Source organism: Bos mutus, chromosome 5 (assembly GCF_027580195.1).
Source record: "Bos mutus isolate GX-2022 chromosome 5, NWIPB_WYAK_1.1, whole genome shotgun sequence".
NCBI lineage: Eukaryota > Metazoa > Chordata > Mammalia > Artiodactyla > Bovidae > Bos > Bos mutus.
In genome coordinates this window covers 10,537,746-10,556,032 of record NC_091621.1, presented here as the reverse complement: position 1 = coordinate 10,556,032, position 18,287 = coordinate 10,537,746, and the positions used below count along the sequence as shown (strand labels likewise).

General features: G+C 39.9%; 1 protein-coding gene and 1 non-coding gene across 6 annotated transcripts in view; one reads left to right on the top strand and one right to left on the bottom strand.

Moving 5' to 3' along the window:
- The window catches only part of ANKS1B (ankyrin repeat and sterile alpha motif domain containing 1B), a 1,156,394-nt gene that overhangs the window by 886,592 nt on the left and 251,515 nt on the right, over nucleotides 1–18,287 (bottom strand). The window lies entirely within an intron of this gene.
- On the top strand, nucleotides 2,695–2,767 carry TRNAG-CCC (transfer RNA glycine (anticodon CCC)). Its single transcript has one exon. It is a non-coding gene; the product is annotated as a tRNA-Gly (tRNA).

The following is an 18,287-nucleotide window of genomic DNA, read 5'->3' as shown; positions in this document are numbered from 1 at the left end:
TCCAGAAAAACATCTATTTCTGCTTTATTAACTATGTCAAAGCCTTTGACTGTGTGGATCACAATAAACTGTGGGAAATTCTGAAAGAGATGGGAATACCAGACCACTTGACCTGCCTCTTGAGAAATCTGTATGCAGGACAGAAAGCAACAGTTAGAACTGGACATGGAACAACAGACTGGTTCCAAATCGGAAAAGTAGTACGTCAGGGCTGTATATTGTCATCCTGCTTATGTAACTTCTATGCAGAGTACATCATGAGAAACCCTGGACTGGAAGAAACACAAGCTGGAATCAAGATTGCCGGGAGAAATATCAATAACCTCAGATATGCAGATGACACCACCCTTATGGCAGAAAGTGAAGAGGAACTCAAAAGCCTCTTGATGAAAGTGAAAGAGGAGAGTGAAAAAGTTGGCTTAAAGCTCAACATTCAGTAAACAAAGATCATGGCATCTGGTCCCATCACTTCATGGGAAATAGATGGGGAAACAGTGGAAACAGTGGCTGACTTTATATTTCTGGGCTCCAAAATCACTACAGATGGTGACTGTAGCCATGAAATTAAAAGACGCTTACTCTTTGGAAGGAAAATTATGACCAACCTAGATAGCATATTCAAAAGCAGAGACATTACTTTGTCAACAAAGGTCCGTCTAGTCAAGGCTATGGTTTTTCCTGTGGTCGTGTATGGATGTGAGAGTTGGACTGTGAAGAAGGCTGAGCGCTGAAGAATTGATGCTTTTGAACCATGGTGTTGGAGAAGACTCTTGAGAGTCCCTTGGACTGCAAGGAGATCCAATCAATCCATTCTGAAGGAGATCAGCCCTGGGATTTCTTTGAAAGGAATGATGCTAAAGCTGAAACTCCAGTACTTTGGCCACCTCATGCGAAGAGTTGACTCATTGGAAAAGACTCTGATGCTGGGAGGGATTGGGGGCAGGAGGAGAAGGGGACGACAGAGGATGAGATGGCTGGATGGCATCACTGACTCGATGGACGTGAATCTGAGTGAACTCTGGGAGTTGGTGATGGACAGGGAGGCCTGGCGTGCTGTGATTCATGGGGTCACAAAGAGTTGGACATGACTGAGCGACTGAACTGAACTGAACTGAACTGAGCGACTAATGCAACAACAATATATATTTCCAAAGTCTCTAAAGTATTCTCCACATGACAAGAGAAAAAAAATTTCTTATATGAGAAATTGAAAATGTTACCCTCTTCCTTTAAAACTTTTAATAGTTTTTCATTGTTCTTTGGATAAAATTCAAAATTCTTAAGATGATTTCCGAGGCTGTGTATGATTTGCCATTACCTGCAATACCTAGTTTTGTCCAATTTTCGCCATTCTTCCTTCCATTTGCTCATAACATTTAAACACACTATGCTCTTTCTTCGGAGAAGGCAATGGCACCCTACTCCAGTACTCTTGCCTGGAAAATCCCATGGATGGAGGAGCCTGGTGGGCTGAAATCCATGGGGTCGCTAAGAGTCGGACACGACTGAGCGACTTCACTTTCATTTTTCACTCTCATGCATTGGAGAAGGAAATGGCAACCCACTCCAGTGTTCTTGCCTTGAGAATCCCAGGGACAGGGAAGCCTGGTGGGCTGCGGTCTATGGGGTCGCACAGAGTCGGACACGACTGAAGTGACTTAGCAGCAGCAGCAGCAGCAGAAACAGCAGCATGCTCTTTCTTTTGAATATACCAAACTTTCTCTTATATAGAAGTTTATCTAAGTACATACAGTTTTCTCTTACAGAGGCTATTAGTTGTCTCCACTATAACAAAACACCTAGCCCTCTTTTTCTACAGTAATAGAACCCTAATTTTCACTTGGGCACATATCTTCTTTGGGGCTTCCCAAATGGCACCAGTGGTAATGAACCCAACTGTCAATGCAGGGGACAGAAGAGATGTGGGTTGGATCCCTGGGTCAGGAAGATCCCCTGGAGGAGGGCATGGGAACCCACTCCAGTATTCTTGCCTGGAGAATCCCATGGACAGAGGAGCCTGGCAGGCTACATACAGTCCATAGGCTCACAGTCAGACAGGACTGAAGTGACTTAGCACACAAACATGTCTGCTTTGAATACAAACCATTTTTCCAATCTCTGTCACAGCTAAATGTGGCCATGTTATTAAGGTATAAACCTGGGGTATAAGAAATGTTCTTAAAGAGGCATGTCCTTCCTTCTTCCCTTTCCTCTTTCTGCTGATTGGAGTGCTAATGAAATGATTAGAGCTAGAACAGTCATCCTGGACCATGAAGAATCCTTCGAACTAGAGGATATACATAGTAGAACAACAAATAGAATAATTCTGGATTCCGTGTACTGATGAGGACAGTCCATCCTTGGACAGTCCAGCCCTAAGTTATGTAAGTCGGGTGAAATAAACTTCTCCATTTTAAGCCACTGCTATTTGCATTTTCTGTTACTCGCTATTGTACTAAAACCTAATAAATAAATTCATGGAGCAATCTCTTCTCTTGTCTTCATCATGATTAATCTTTGTGCTCTAGGTGTGAACTTAACTCACTCCCTCTGATAGTCCTTTTTGGTACCCCAAAATTAGTTTCCTTTCTTACATAATTTCACATCACCCTGATATTTTTATAGTAATTATCACAAATAAAATTTTAAAAGCTAATTAGATGACTTTGGTTCACTGACTCCTTTCCTGGGACTTCCCTGGTAGTCCAGTGGCTAAGACTCTGTACTCCCAATGCAGGGGGCCCAGGTTTGATCCCTGGTCAGGGAAGTAGATTCCACATGCTGCAATTAAGAGTTTTCATGCTGCAACTAAAGATCCCACATGCCACATGGAAGACTGAAGATCCCGCATGCTCTGACTAAGATTGGGCACAGCTAAATAAATAAGGAAATGGTTAAGAAATAACTCCTTTCCCTACTGGATTACAAACTGCATGGCTGCAGAGGTGTCTGTTGGTTTAGATACCACAAAACCAGAGCATGCTGCTGCTGCTGCTGCTAAGTCGCTTCAGTCGTGTCCGACTGTGCGACCCCATATACGGCAGGCCATCAGGCCCCCCAGTCCCTGGGATTCTCCAGGCAAGAACACTGGAGTGGGTTGCCATTTCCTTCTCCAATGCATGAAACTGAAAAATGAAAGTGAAGTTGCTTAGTCGTGTCCAACTCTAGCAACCCCATGGACTGCAGCCTACCAGGCTTCTCCATTCATGGGATTTTCCAGGCAAAAGTACTGGAGTGGGGTGCCATTGCCTTCTCCAAACCAGTGCATATGTGTTGATTAAATAAATAATGAGTGAGTGAATGAATGTCAGCTTGCCCTAAAAATTTTAATAATGTGAACATTCTCACTGATATTAGAAGGCACCAATTTAACTGTAACCTTGAATTTAGTGTCCTTTATCTTCTGACTCCTCTATATCCACTTGCCCTCACTGTATTCATTCCATGTTCAAACTACCATAGAACTCAACCAACATCTGCTTGATTTCATTAAAGAATGCCTTTATACCAACCATTAGCAAGCAATTTAGAGTTTAACAAAAACTCTGTAGTTGAGGAGACTAAACTTTAAATTGCACAACTTAATCATTCCTCCTCCCCAACAAATATTTGTCTCCCTGTGATGATGGTTGGGTAGAAGGATGGTTTCATCTTCTTTGGTGTATGTTTCTTCCCATAGAATTTTTTTATCTGCTCTTCAAATTACTGTACCTTTTATAATGCAGAGAAATGCAATTCTAGTAAGATTTAAGGCAGGAGGAAAGGGGACAACAGAGGATGAGACGGTTGGATGGCATCACCAACTCAATGGACATGGGTTTGGGTAGACTCCAGCAGTTGGTGATGGGACAGGGAGGCCTGGCATGCTGCGGTTCATGGGGTTGCAAAGAGTCAGACACGACTGAGCGACTGAACTGAACTGAAACCTCTGCTTAAAATTTTCTGAGAATAACTCCAGTGCTATCTTATACTATCTTTTCACCACAGTCATTTGCCCCAAGTTAGTGAAATTCACAACAGATGCAACATTAGGGTCTTCTGAAAATTGAAATCTCTCTCAGATTTATAGTTACCTATATATCCTAAACTGATTTATACCAGCAAGGAAAAGGAAGAAGAAATTCTTTAGGCCAATGAGTACACTGAGTCCACCTCGTAGCATCCACACATCAAAATAATATTACTGTACACAGTGATATTTTAAACCTGGGGATTCTCCAGTATTGACATTTATTAAAGGACAGAATTGCTATTAAAGGAAGTATTTTAGTTGCAAGTAATATCAAAAACTAGATTAAGGAGAACTGTTCTCCTTTTAATAGTACATGAGACATTCATTGTAATTGCTCTAAAACGCTGTGTTCCAACACACTGTGTCCCCACCTGCTACCTCTTTACATAGCAGACATTCTTTGCATGGCCATCTAGGAAACTTCAAAGAATTCATTTGGTTTGCTATTCTACTTTAGTACTCAGTTCACTTCAGTTCAGTCGCTCAGTCATGTCCAACTCTTTGAGACCCCATGGACTGCAGCATACCAGGCTTCCCTGTCCATCACCAATTCCCAGAGCTTACTCAAACTCATGTCCATCAAGTCAGTGATGCCATCCAACCATCTCATTCTCTGTCGTCCCCTTCTCCTCCTGCCTTCAGTCTTTCCCATCATCAGGGTCTTTTCCAATGAGTCAGTTCTTTGCATCAGGTGGCCAAAGGATTGGAGTTTCAGCTTCAGTGTCAGTCCTTCTCATGAATATTCAGAACTGATTTCCTTTAGGATGGACTGGTTGGATCTCCTTGCAGTCCAAGGGACTCTCAAGAGTCTTCTCCAACACCACAGTTCAAAAGCTTCAATTCTTTGGCATTCAGCCTTCTTTATAGTCCAACTCTCACATCCATACATGACTACTGGAAAAACCATAGCTTTGACTAGATGGATTTTTGTTGGCCAAGTAATGTCTCTGCTTTTTAATATGCTGTCTAGGTTGGTCATAGCTTTTCTTCTAAGGAGCAAGTGTCTTTTAATTTCATGGCTGCAGTCACCATCTGCAGTGACCTTGGAGCCCAAAAAAATAAAGTCTCTCACTGTTTCCACTGTTTCCCCATCTATTTGCCATGAAGTGATGGGACTGGATGCCATGATCTTAGTTTTCTGAATGTTGAGTTTTAAGTCAAGTTTTTCACTTTCATCAAGAGACTCTTTAGTTCTTTATTTTCTGCCATAAGAGTACTAGCATCAATTTATATGTTCCTATTCTCTCTTAAAACTTTTGTTCATTTATCTGACTCTAGCCTAATAATATTGTTTATTATTATGAAATGAGAGACAAAGAAGTCTACATTGATATCAGGTTTATGCCCAAGAGGTCAAAGCTAATTTCAAAAAGATAAAGGTTACTTTTAGAAAGTTGACTCAAGCTTATTTTTTCTGTAGGATTTAGTATAAGAGGCAAAATATTCAACTCTTGGAAAATACACTATTCTTCATGACAGATTATTTTACATAAACATATACTAGTTTTCCAGAGAAGGCAATGGCACCCCACTCCAGTACTCTTGCCTGGAAAATCCCATAGATGGAGGAGCCTGGTGGGCCGAAGTCCACGGGGTCGCTAAGAGTCAGGCACGACTGAAGCGACTTAGCAGCAGCAGCAGTATCAGCATACTAGTTTTCAAATAGTTTCTTACTGAGGTATTGTTTACATACATAATATGCACCCATTTTTAATATTCAGGTTGATAACTTTTGATAAAAGCATACACTTGTGTAACCATCACCACAAATGGTTACCCTGTGCTCACCCCTGGTCAATACTCACTGACTCCTGGGCCCAGAAATCTTTTTTCTCTCACTCTATTAGACAGATCCTTTGTAGAACTTCACAAAAATGAAATCACAAAGTATACACTTTAGGTCTGGCTTCTTTTGCTCAGCATAATATGTTTGAGATACACCTTTATTTTTCACATATCAGTAGTGTATTCCTTTCTAATGCAAAGTAGTATTTTACTGTATGGATACATCAAAACTTTTTTATATACTCTTCCTTTAATAGACATTTAGGTTGTTTCCAGTTTGGAGCCGTTATGAATAAAGTTCCCATGAACATTCACATATAATTCTGTATGTGAACATAAACTTCTGTTTCTCTTAGGTAAACACCTAAAATAGCAGGTTACATGGTAAGTGTATTTTAAACTTTTTAGGAAATTATCAAAATGTTTTCCAAAGTGTTTGTACACTTTACATTCATATTAGAGTTCTAGTATCTTCCCATTCTTGGAAACACTTAATTTAGGCATTCCAGCAGACGTGTAGTGGTGCCACATAGCACTTTTAATTTCCACTTCTGTGACTGCCAACGTGTTAAGTATCTTCTCCTGTGCTAGGCCAGACACATGTGATTTGGTGTGAAATACCCTTTCAAATCATTTGTCTATTTTTAATTGGGTTAATTTGACTTCTTACTGTTGAATTATAAGCTTTTTTTTTTAATGAAGACTGTTCTTTTTAGAGTCATTTAAGGTTCACAGCAAAATTGAGAGGAAGGTACAGAGATTTCCCATCTTCCCAAGCCGCTAGACATGCAAAGCTCTCTTTATAAACATCCCCCACCACAGAGGTCCATTTGTTACACTTGATATTAATGAACCTACACTGATACACTATAACGATCCAAAGTCCATAGTTGATATTACAGTTTACTCCTGTACATTGTAAGGGTTTATACAAATTTATAATGACATGTGGACTTCCCTGGTAGCTCAGCTGGTAAAGAATCTGCCTGCAATGCAGGAGACCCTGGTTCAATTCCTGGGTTGGGAAGATCTGCTGGAGAAGTGATAGGCTATCCACTCCAGTATTCTTGGGCTTCCCTGGTGGCTCAGCTGGTAAAGAATCTGCCTGCAATGCAGGAGACTTGGGTTTGATCCCTGGGTTGGGAAGATCCCCTGGAGAAGGGAACAGCTACCCACTCCAGTATCTGGCCTGAAGAATTCCATGGAGTAGAGTCCATAGTGTCACAAAGAGTTGGACACCGTGGAGTGACTTTCACTTTCACTTTCATACTGACATGTATATATTATTATGATAACATACAGAATATTTTCACTGTCCTAAAGATCCTGTGTTCCACCTATTCACCCTCTGAACCCAACCACTGTTCTTTTTTACTGTCTCTATGGGTTTGCCCTTTCAAGAATGTCATAAAGAATCATATAGAACATAGCCTTTTCAAACTGGCTTCTTTTTATTGTAACATACATTTAAGTTTCCTCCACACCTTTTCCTGGCTTTTCATAGCTCATTTCAAAGCTCTGAATAATAGCTTTTTAAAAAATCTCTGATTAATATTCCATTGTCTGGATGTACCACACTTGATCCATTTACCAACTGAGAGACATATTGGTTTCTTCCAAGTTTTGGCGATTATGAATAAAGCTGCTATAAACATCCTTGTGCAGATTTTTGTGTAGACAAAAGTTTTCAACTACTTTAGATAAATATCAAGAAGCAAGATTGCTCTGGATCATCTGACAAGGGTAGGTTTAGTTCTGTAGTAACTGTCTTCTAAGTGCCAGTACCATTTTGTATCCCCATCAGCAATAAGTAAGTTTCCCTTGCTTCACATTTGAGCTCATCTTGTGTCAGCATTTGGTACTGCCAGGTTTCTGTATTTTGACCATTCTAGCAATTGTGCAATACTACCTCACTCTGGCTTTAATGTGCATTTCCCCGATAACATATGATATGGGACATCTTTTCATATGCTTATTTGCCATCTGTATATCTTCTTAGATGAAGTGTCTGTAAAGGCCTTGGCCCATTTTTAAGTCAGTTGTTAGTTTTCAAACTGCTAAATTATAAGAGTTCTTTGTATATTATGGATAACAGTCCTTTAGCAGATATATGTTTAACAAATATTTTCTCCCAATCTTAGGCTTATCTCTTCTTTCTCTTGACTCTGTCTTTCACAGAGGAGAAATTTTATTAATGAAGTCTACTTACCAATTATTTCTTTCATGATTCATGTCCTTAGTATTGAATCTAAAAAGTCATCACTATACCTGAGGTCATGTAGATTTTCTCCTATGCTGCAATATAGGAGCTTTATAATTCTGCTTTTAAATTTAGGTCTACAATCTACTTTGAGTTAATTTTTGTGAAGACTGTAAGATCTGTGTTTAGATTCATTTCCCTGCATTTGTATGTCCAGAATTGTAAGAGTTTTTCTTTAAAAATATTCTATATTCTGGGCATACATTCTTTGTACTATTTAAGTAATATATTTTAAAAATTCACCTACACCAAGTCACAAAGATAGTCTCCTATATTCTGTTTTCATATTGTTTGCTTTTACATTTTGGTCTTTGAACCACATTGAGTTAATTTTCATAGCAGTATGAGGCAAAGGTTGAGGTTCATTATTGCTTATATAATAGAAGTTGTTTCAGCCACACTGGTAACAGATTATTCTTTCCCCACTGAAGTGCCCTGTAACTTAAAAAAAAAATCAATTGACCATATATGTTCAGTTCAGTTCAGTCACTCAGTCGTGTCCGACTCTGCAACCCCATGGAATGCAGCACACCAGGCTCCCTGTCCATCACCAACTCCCAGAGCTTACTCAAACTCATGTCCAAGTCAGTGATGCCATCCAACCATCTCATCCTCTGTCATCCCCTTCTCCTCCTGCCTTCAATCTTTCCCAGCATCAGGGTCTTTCCCAATGAGTCAGTTCTTTGCATCAGGTGGCCAAAGGATTGGAGTTTCAACTTCAGCATCAGTCCTTCCAATGAATATTCAAAACTGATTTCCTTTAGGATGAACTGGTTGGATCTCCTTGCAGTCCAAGGGGCTCTCAAGAGTCTTCTCCAACACCACAGTTCAAAAGCATCAATTCTTCTGCACTCAGCTTTCTTTGTAGTCCAACTCTCATGTCCATACATGACTACCGGAAAAAGCATAGCTTTGACTAGATGGACTCTTGTTGGCAAAGTAATGTCTCTGGCTTTTTAATAAGCTGTCTAGGTTTGTTTTAGCTTTTCTTCCAAGGAGTAAGCATCCTTTAATTTCATGGCTGCAGTCACCATAGGCAGTGATTTTGGAGTCCCCAAAAATAGTCTCTCACTGTTTCTATTATTTCCCCATCTATTTGCCAAGAAGTGAAGGGACCAGATTCCATGATCTTAGTTTTCTGAATGTTGAGCTTTAAGCCAACTTTTTCACTCTGCTCTCTCATTTTCATCAAGAGGCTCTTTGGTTCTTCTTCACTTTCTGCCATAAGGGTGGTGTAATCTGAATCTCTGTCTGAGGTTATTGATATTTTTCCTGGCAATCTCGATTCCAGCTTGGGCTTCATCCAGCCTGACATTTCACATGATGTACTCTGCATATAAGTTAAATAAGCAAGGTGACAATATACAGCCTTGACGTACTCCTTTCCTGATTTGGAACTGGTCTGTTGTTCCATGTCCAGTTCTAACTGCTGCTTCTTGTCCTACATACAGATTTATCAGCAGGTAGGTCAGGTGGTCTGGTATTCCCATTTCTTTAAGAATTTTCCACAGTTTGTTGTGATCTACACAGTCAAAGGCTTTGGCATAGTCAATAAAGCAGAAGTAGATGTTTTTCTGGAACTTGCTTTTTGATGATCCAACTGATGTTGGCAATTTGATCTCTGGTTTCTCTGTCTTTTCTAAAACCAGCTTGAACACCTTGAAGTTTATGGTTCACAGACTATTGAAGCCTGGCTTGGAGAATTTTGAGCATTACTTTGCTATGTGTGAGATGAGTAAAATTGTGTGGCAGTTTGAACATTCTTTGGCATTGCCTTTCTTTGGGGTTGGAATGAAAACTGACCTTTTCCAGTCCTGAGGCCACAGCTGAGTTTCCAAATTTGCTGGCAACTGAGTGCAGCACTTTCACAGCATCATCTTTCAGGATTTGAAATAGCTCAACTGGAATTCCATCACCTCCACTAGCTTTGTTCGTAGTGATGCTTTCTAAGGCCCACTTGACTTCACATTCCAGGATGTCTGTTGCTAGGTGAGTGGTCACACTATTGTTATTATCTGAGTCATGAAGATCTTTTTTGTATAGTTCTTCTGTGTATTCTTGCCACCTCTTCTTAATATCTTCTGCTTCTGTTAGATCCATTCCATTTCTGTCCTTCATTGAGCCCATCTTTGCATGAAATATTCCCATGGTATCTCTAATTTTCTTGAAGAGATCTCTAGTCTTTCCCATTCTATTTTTTTCCTCTATTTCTTTGCACTGATTGCTGAGGAAGGCTGTCTTATCTCTCCTTGCTATTCTTTGGAACTGTGCATTGAAATGGGTATATCTTTCCTTCTCTCCTTTGCTTTTCACTTCTCTTCTTTTCTCAACTATTTTTAAGACCTCCTCAGACAGCCATTTTGCCTTTTTGCATTTCTTTTTCTTGGGGGTGGTCTTGAACACTGGCTCCTGTACAATGTCATGAACCTCTATCCACAGTTCTTCAGGCACTCTGTCTATCAGATCTAATCCCTTGAATCTAGTTCTCACTTCCACTGTATAATTGTAAGGGATTTGATTTAGATCATACCTGAATGGTCTTGTGGTTTTACCTGCTTTCTTCAATTTAAGTCTGAATTTGGCAATAAGGAGTTCATGATCAACCACAGTCAGCTCTTGGTCTTGTTTTTGCCGACTGTATAGAGTTTCTCCATCTTTGGCTGCAAAGAATATAATCAATCTGATTTCAGTATTGACCATCTGGTGATGTCCATGTGTAGAGTGTTCTCTTGTGTTGTTGGAAGAGGGTGTGACTAGTGCGTTCTCTTGGCAAAACTGTTAGCCTTTTCCCTGCTTCATTTTGTACTCCAAGGCCAAATTTGCGTGTTACTACAGTTGTTTCTTGACTTCCTACTTTTGCATTCTAGTCCCATATTGTAATGAAAAGGACATCTTTTTTTTTGGTGTTAGTTCTAGAAGGTCTTGTAGGTCTTCATAGAACTGTTCAACTTCAGCTTTAAGGATTACTGGTCAGGCATAGACTTGGATTACCGTGTTATTGAATGGTTTGCCTTGGAAACAAACAGAGATCTTTCTGTCATTTGAGATTTCATCGAGGGTACTGCATTTCAGACTCTTGTTGATTATGATGGCTATTCCATTTCTTATAAGGGATTCTTGTCTAAAGTAGTAGATATAATAGTCCTCTGAGTGAAATTCACCCATTCCAGTCCTTTTTAGTTCATTGATTCCTAAAATGTTGATATTCACTCTTGCCGTCTCCTGTTTGACCACTTCCAATTTACCTTGATTCATGGACCTAACATTCCAGGTTCCTATGCAATATTGTTCTTTACAGCATTGGACTTTACTTCTATCACCAGTCAAATCCACAACTGGGTGTTGTTTTTGCTTTGGCTCTGTCTCTTCATTCTTTCTGGAATTATTTCTCCACTGATCTCCAGTAGCATATTGGGCACTTACCAACCTGGGGAGTTCATCTTTCAGTGTCCTATCTTTTTTCTTTTTCATACAGTTCATGGGATTCTCAAGGCAAGCATACTGAAGTGGTTTGCCATTCCCTCTCCAGTGGACCACATTTTGTCAGAACTCTCCACCATGACCCATCCATCTTGGGTGGCCCTATACAGCATGGCTCATAGTTTCACTGAGTTAGACAAGGCTGTGGTCCATGTGATCCGTTTGATTAGTTGTCTGTGATTGTGGTTTTCATTCATTTGATTAGTTGTCTGTGCTTGTGGTTGGCCCTCTGGTGGGTAAAGATAAGAAGCTTATGGAAGCTTGCTGATGGGAGAGACTGAGGGGGAAATTGGGTCTTGTTCTGATGGGTGGGGCCATGCTCAGTAAATCTTTAATCCAATTTTCTGTGGTGGGCAGGGCTGTGTTCCCTCCCTGTTTTTTGAACTGAGGCCAAACTATGGTCCAGGTAATGAAGATAATGGCAACCTTCTTCAAAAAGTCCCATGCACGCACTGCTGCACTGAGTACCCCTGACCTGCAGCAGGCCACTACTGACCCATGCCTCTGCCAGAGACTCCTGGATACTCACAGACAAGTCTGGGTCAATCTTTTGGGGGGTCATGGCTTCTTTCTTCTGGGTCCTGGTGAGCACAAGGTTTTGTTTGTGCCATCCAAGAGTCTGTTTCCGCAGCCCCGTGTAAGTTCTGGCAGCTCTATGGTGGGGTTAATGGCCACCTCCTCCAAGAGGGCTTATGCCATACCCAGGTCTGCTGCACCCAGAGCCCCTGTCCCTGCTGCAGGCCACTGCTCATCCGTACCTCCACAGGAGACACTCAAACACTTTCTGGCTCAGTCTCTGTGGGGTCTTTGGGTCCTGGTGCACACAAGGTTTGTTTGAGCCCTCTGAGTGTCTCTGGTGGGTATGGAGTTTGATTCTAAATGTGATTTCATCCCTCCTACCATCTTGCTGGAGCTTCCCCTTTGCTCTTGGATGTGGAATACGTTTTTTTGGTGGGATCAAACATTCTCCTGTCCATGGTTGTTCAGCAGCAAGTTGTAATGTTGGAGTTCTCTCAGGAGAAGATGAGTGCACATCTTTCTACTCTGCCATCTTCCTTTGCCATACTCATAAAGCTGTTGTTTGCAGGAGCCCGCAATCCTTCATTCCTCAGTAACCTTACATTCTCGGCTGTGCTCCCCTGTGTGACTAGAGCTGGGCACCAGGCTCCTGGGATGGCAGGGAGAAGTAGTCGGTGGGGAGAAGGACTTGAGGTCCAAGAGGGATGGGGGTGGGCCACCGGGGCAGCTGGAGGGCCGAGCAAGGATGGGGTGGGCCCGACCACATATGTGATGGTGTATTAATATTTCCACCCTCTCTCTATTCTGTTCCATTGATCTTTCACTCTCTCCTCATGCCACTGCCATGTTGATTTGACTACTGTAGCTTTATAGTAAGTCTGGAATCAGAGAATCCTTCCAATTTGTTGTTTTTCAAAAATTTTTTGGCTATTCTAAGCCCTGACTTTGCATACACATTTTAGAACACATCAGTGTCTGAAAAAACAGCCTACTTGGATTTTGTTTGGAATTTCATTGAGTTTATAGTAGAATTTTGGAGGAACAGATATCATAACAATATTTATTCTTCCAATTTATGAACATGGTATATCTCTCCCTACATTAGGTCTTTTTTATTTTTCATCTACAATGCTTTTACAGTCCTCATTCAGTACACCAGTTTTCACATATCTTGTTAAATTTGTAGGGATAAACATGCATTTCAAGTTTTTGGAAAATATTTTCAATGGTATCATTAGATTAATTTTAATTTTCAATTGTTCTTCATGTAAAAGCAAACAATTAATGATCTTGCACCCAGTTAAACATATATTTTAGTGCCTTTTTGTGAATTTATTAGAATTTTCTCTGTTAAAGATCATATCATCCATGAATAAAACAGAGCTTTACTTCTTTCTTTGAAATTTGTATGCTTTTATTTCTCACCCTTATTGTACTGCACTGCCCGATACGTCCAGTACAGAAATGAATAAAAATGGCAAGAGTAAACATCTTTGTCTTGTTTCTAATCTTAAGTCAAAAACATTCAGTCCTTCAGCGTTATGAAGTATCATAACTGTGGCATTTTTGTAGACAGACCTTTTATAGGTTGAGGAATTTCCTTCTATTCTCAGTTTACTGAAACTTTGTATCATGGGTAGATGCTTTTACTACAACTATTTACATGGTCATACATTTTTCCATTTTTCTCCTTTATTCTATTAATGTGGTGAATTATATTGACTTTAGGATGTTAAAAAGAAAAACATTGCCTTTCCAACATATACCCAATTTGATCACGATGTATAATATTTTTAATAAAATGCTGTGTTTGGTTTGTTACTATTTGATCAAAAATTTTTTGACACCATACTCATGAGTAGTATTGATGTATAATTTTTCTTTTGTGTAATGACTTTGGTATCACAGTAATCTTGACTAAATATAACAACTTGGGAACAACCCTCATTCTTTGTTTTCCAAAAGGGTTCTTACTAGTGAACCATCTGGGCCTAAACTTCTCTGTGGGAGAAATGTTAATTAATATAAAACTTAATTATATGTGTGTGTGCTAAGTCATTTCAGTCGTGTCCAACTCTGTGCGACCTCATGGTCTATAGCTTACCAGGCTCCTCTGTCGAGGCATGAATACTGGAGTGGGTTGCCATTTCCTTCTCCAGGGGATCTTCCCAAACCAGGGATCGAACCTGGGTCTCTTACGTTGCCTGCACTGGCAGGCGGGTTCCTTACCACTAGCGCCACCTTTAATTTAATTTATTAAAATCACATCCCCTACATCAAACAAATGCATTAAAATTTTAAAGTATTGGGTTGAACAAGAAGTTTGTCGGAGTTTTCCTGTAAGATCTTATGGAATAAGCTGAACAAATGTTTTGGTCAACCGAATACCTATTGACCAACAACTACTACCTACAAGACTAAGCATGAGGGTGAAGAAAAACAAAGATAAATATGTCATAAACTCTAAACTGAAACTGTAAAAAGATATGTAGATAAGTAATCAAACAATAAAACTAAGCCAAAATTATGAGCATTAAAGAGACACAGAAAAAAGGTATTAGGAGGTATAGAAAAGGAGCAATTATTTCCAATTGTGGAGAGAGGAGGAGAGAACTCAGAGAAGTTCTTGCATTTCAGCAACAGCAGCTAATGAGATAAAGATTTTGTTGAGAGGGTAAGAGGGGGATAATAATGAGGCAGAAGAATTACATGATCACGGCAGTGTGAATGCACTGATCATGTTTAGCAACTCAGATATGAGGAAAAGCATAGTGAGGAGATGAGACAGAAATAATAAATTAGTGCTCAATTATGGGAAATGGGTAATTTAAAACAGGTTCAACACTTACCAAGGCGCAAATATTTTTCTATTAATTCTATATGATCATAAACAAGGAAAGGTTTCAGAGACTATTTCTCTTCTCTGAATTCCCATAGTGCAGGTGATCTTGACAACTCTATTGTTTTGAACTATTTGCTAGATGTTACATTAAGAATATCTTACCTTTATGATTGTAGAGACAATATTTTATATTTTGATGTAACCAGACTAGCACTGTTCTGGGCACATTATATGCATATACTTTTGACTTGACAACTCTGGTCCTTTCCCTTTCTCTGTTGCCTCTTTTAACAATAATAAAATAGAAATCCTCTCATTGCATTTCTCATTTCTCATTGCAGTGAGTATGTAAATATCCATGTCTTCATGTATGTGTGGTGGTGGGGGTGGGGTGGGGGGGAGGCTGAAAAACTGAACATTAAAAGTATGTTTGATTAGGAAAATACATGAAAAAGTATTTTCAATATAGTTCTACCATCAAAAATTAAGATAAAATTATTACTCTTAAATGACAAATTTTACCATATTTGATATAAATAGTATATATCACTTGCTAGTCTTCATCTCTATATTTCAATTCTTTCTATTATACTGTATTTTCACCCATTTTCAGGGGAGTTAGTTGTTCAATTGGTCTTCCCAGATGGCTTAGTGGTAAAGAATCCACCTGCCAATGTCTAAGGCCCAGATTTGATACCTGGATCCAGAATATCACCTGAAGGAGAAAATGGCAACCCACTGTAATCCTCTTGTCTGGAAAATCCCAAGGACAGAGGAGCCTAGCAGGTTACAGACAATGGGGTTGCAAAGAGCTGGACACAACTGAAGCAACCTAGGATGCACACAGTTGTTCAATTATATGAAAGCAACATTTTAGAAAAGCAAAGAATGTGATTGAAATGTTTATCAATTAGACCATCATAAAGTAACAAAACTTACAACTGCACCGTTTTCCATTGACAAGTAAATGAAGACAAATTAGACATTAAATCTGTTGGATCAGCAGAAAACTGATTAACTCTAGGTCATAATGACACTAAATCAAAGTAGAACAAATAGGAATAGGAACTGGGGGTTTTACACATTCTGTTAACATAATCAAGGGTAGGTTAAGGACATAGCACTGTTACAGAAATGGGACAGATGGTTTAGACTAATGATTTGATACTTTTGGGTGACTTCCATGATTCATATTATTGGTTGGAGCAAACTACACAATAAACATTGCTTCACAATTATTTTAAAAATGAGTAAGTACATTTTACCAAAAATCTGCAGAACATAATTTCTTAACTTTATGATATAAAAAGAGAATGTAAATAAAAGACTAATATAATCAGTTTTGGTCCATAAAAAACATAATGCAATAGAAAATAAGACTAGAATATTAAATACTGTTTTGAACCTACAATAGACATTAGATATGTTGTGAGTGTGTGTTATGTCGCTTCAGTAATGTCCTACTCTTCGTGATTCTGTGGACCATAGCCTGCCAAGCTCCTCTGTCCATGGGATTCTCCAAGCAAGAATACAAGAATGGGTTGCCATGTCCTCCTCCAGGGGATCATCCCAACCCAGGAACTGAACTGGTTTCTCTTATGTCTCCTACATTGGCAGGTGGGTTCTTTTACCACTATCAATAGCTGGGAAGCCATGTTAGTGTTTGCAAATTTAATTGCAGGATAAAAACATTTTCTTAGCAAAAGCAGAATCCAAGGGGGAAAAAATCTGATAAATGTGGAGAACATAACAAAGTAAGACAAAGGAACAACTGATACAGAATCTTTTAAATGCATCCAATCAGGAAGTTTTTTAAATGCTTGTTATTCACAAGTGCTTTCATTAACAGTTACTAAATATCTCTTAACATAATGAAACAAAATCAAAATATTTCTGATAAGATGTGTGTGCTGCTGCTGCTAAGTCACTTCAGTCGTGTCCTATTTTGTGTGACCCCATAGACGGCAGCCCATCAGGCTTTGCCGTCCCTGGGATTCTCCAGGCAAGAACACTGGAGTGGGTTGCCATTTCCTTCTCCAATGCATGAAAGTGAAAAGTGAAAGGGAAGTCGCTCAGTCATGTCCGACTCTCAGCAACCCCATGGACTACAGCCTACCAGGCTCCTCCATCCATGGGATTTTCCAGGCAAGAGTACTGGAGTGAGGTGCCACTGCCTTCTCCGGATGTCTGTGCTGCTAACTGCTATAAATTGATGCTACTCTTCCATGGCATTTTGGATTTTAATAAAACACTTTCACTTACATTGCTTTCATTTATGTAACTTTAGATTTTATATAACTTTAGAACTAAATGTGTCAATTTCATTTAGTTCAGTTTAGCCACTCAATCATGTCCGACTCTTTGCGACCCCATGGACTGCAGCATGCCAGGCTTCCCTGTCCATCACCAACTCCCGGAGTTTACTCAAACTCATGTTCATTGAGTCAGTGATGCCATCCAACCATCTCATTCTCTGTCGTCCCCTTCTCTTCCCGCCTTCAATCTTTCCCATCATCAGGGTCTTTTTCAATGAGTCAGTTCTTTGCATCAGGTGGCCAAAGTATTGAAGTTTCAGCTTCAGCATCAGTCCTTCCAATGAATATTCAGGACTGATTTCCTTTAGGATGGACTGGTTGGATTTCCTTGCTGTCCAATGACAGCAATTTGCATTAAGGAATATCAAAGTTGAAATTTAAATTACAAAAGAAGTTCAGATCAGATCAGATCAGATCAGTCACTCAGTCGTGCCCGACTCTTTGCGACCCCATGAATCGCAGCATGCCAGGCCTCCCTGTCCATCACCAACTCCCAGAGTTCACTCAGACTCACGTCCATTGAGTCAGTGACGCCATCCAGCCATCTCATCCTCTGTCATCCCCTTCTCCTCTTGCCTTCAATCCCTCCCAGCATCAGAGTCTTTTCCAGTGAGTCAACTCTTCGCATGAGGTGGCCAAAGTACTGGAGTTTCAGCTTTAGCATCATTCCTTCCAAAGAAATCCCAGGGCTGATCTCCTTCAGAATGGACTGGTTGGATCTCCTTGCAGGCCAAGGGACTCTCAAGTCTTCTCCAACACCACAGTTCAAAAGCATCAATTCTTCGGTGCTCAGCCTTCTTCACAGTCCAACTCTCACATCCATACATGACCACAGGAAAAAACCATAGCCTTGACTAGATGAACCTTTGTTGGCAAAGTAATGTCTCTGCTTCTGAATATGCTATCTAGGTTGGACATAACTTTCCTTCCAAGGAGTAAGGGTCTTTTAATTTCATGGCTGCAGTCACCATCTGTGGTGATTTTGGAGCCCAGAAAAATAAAGTCTGACACTGTTTCCACTGTTTCCCCATCTATTTCCCATGAAGTGATGGGACCGGATGCCATGATCTTTGT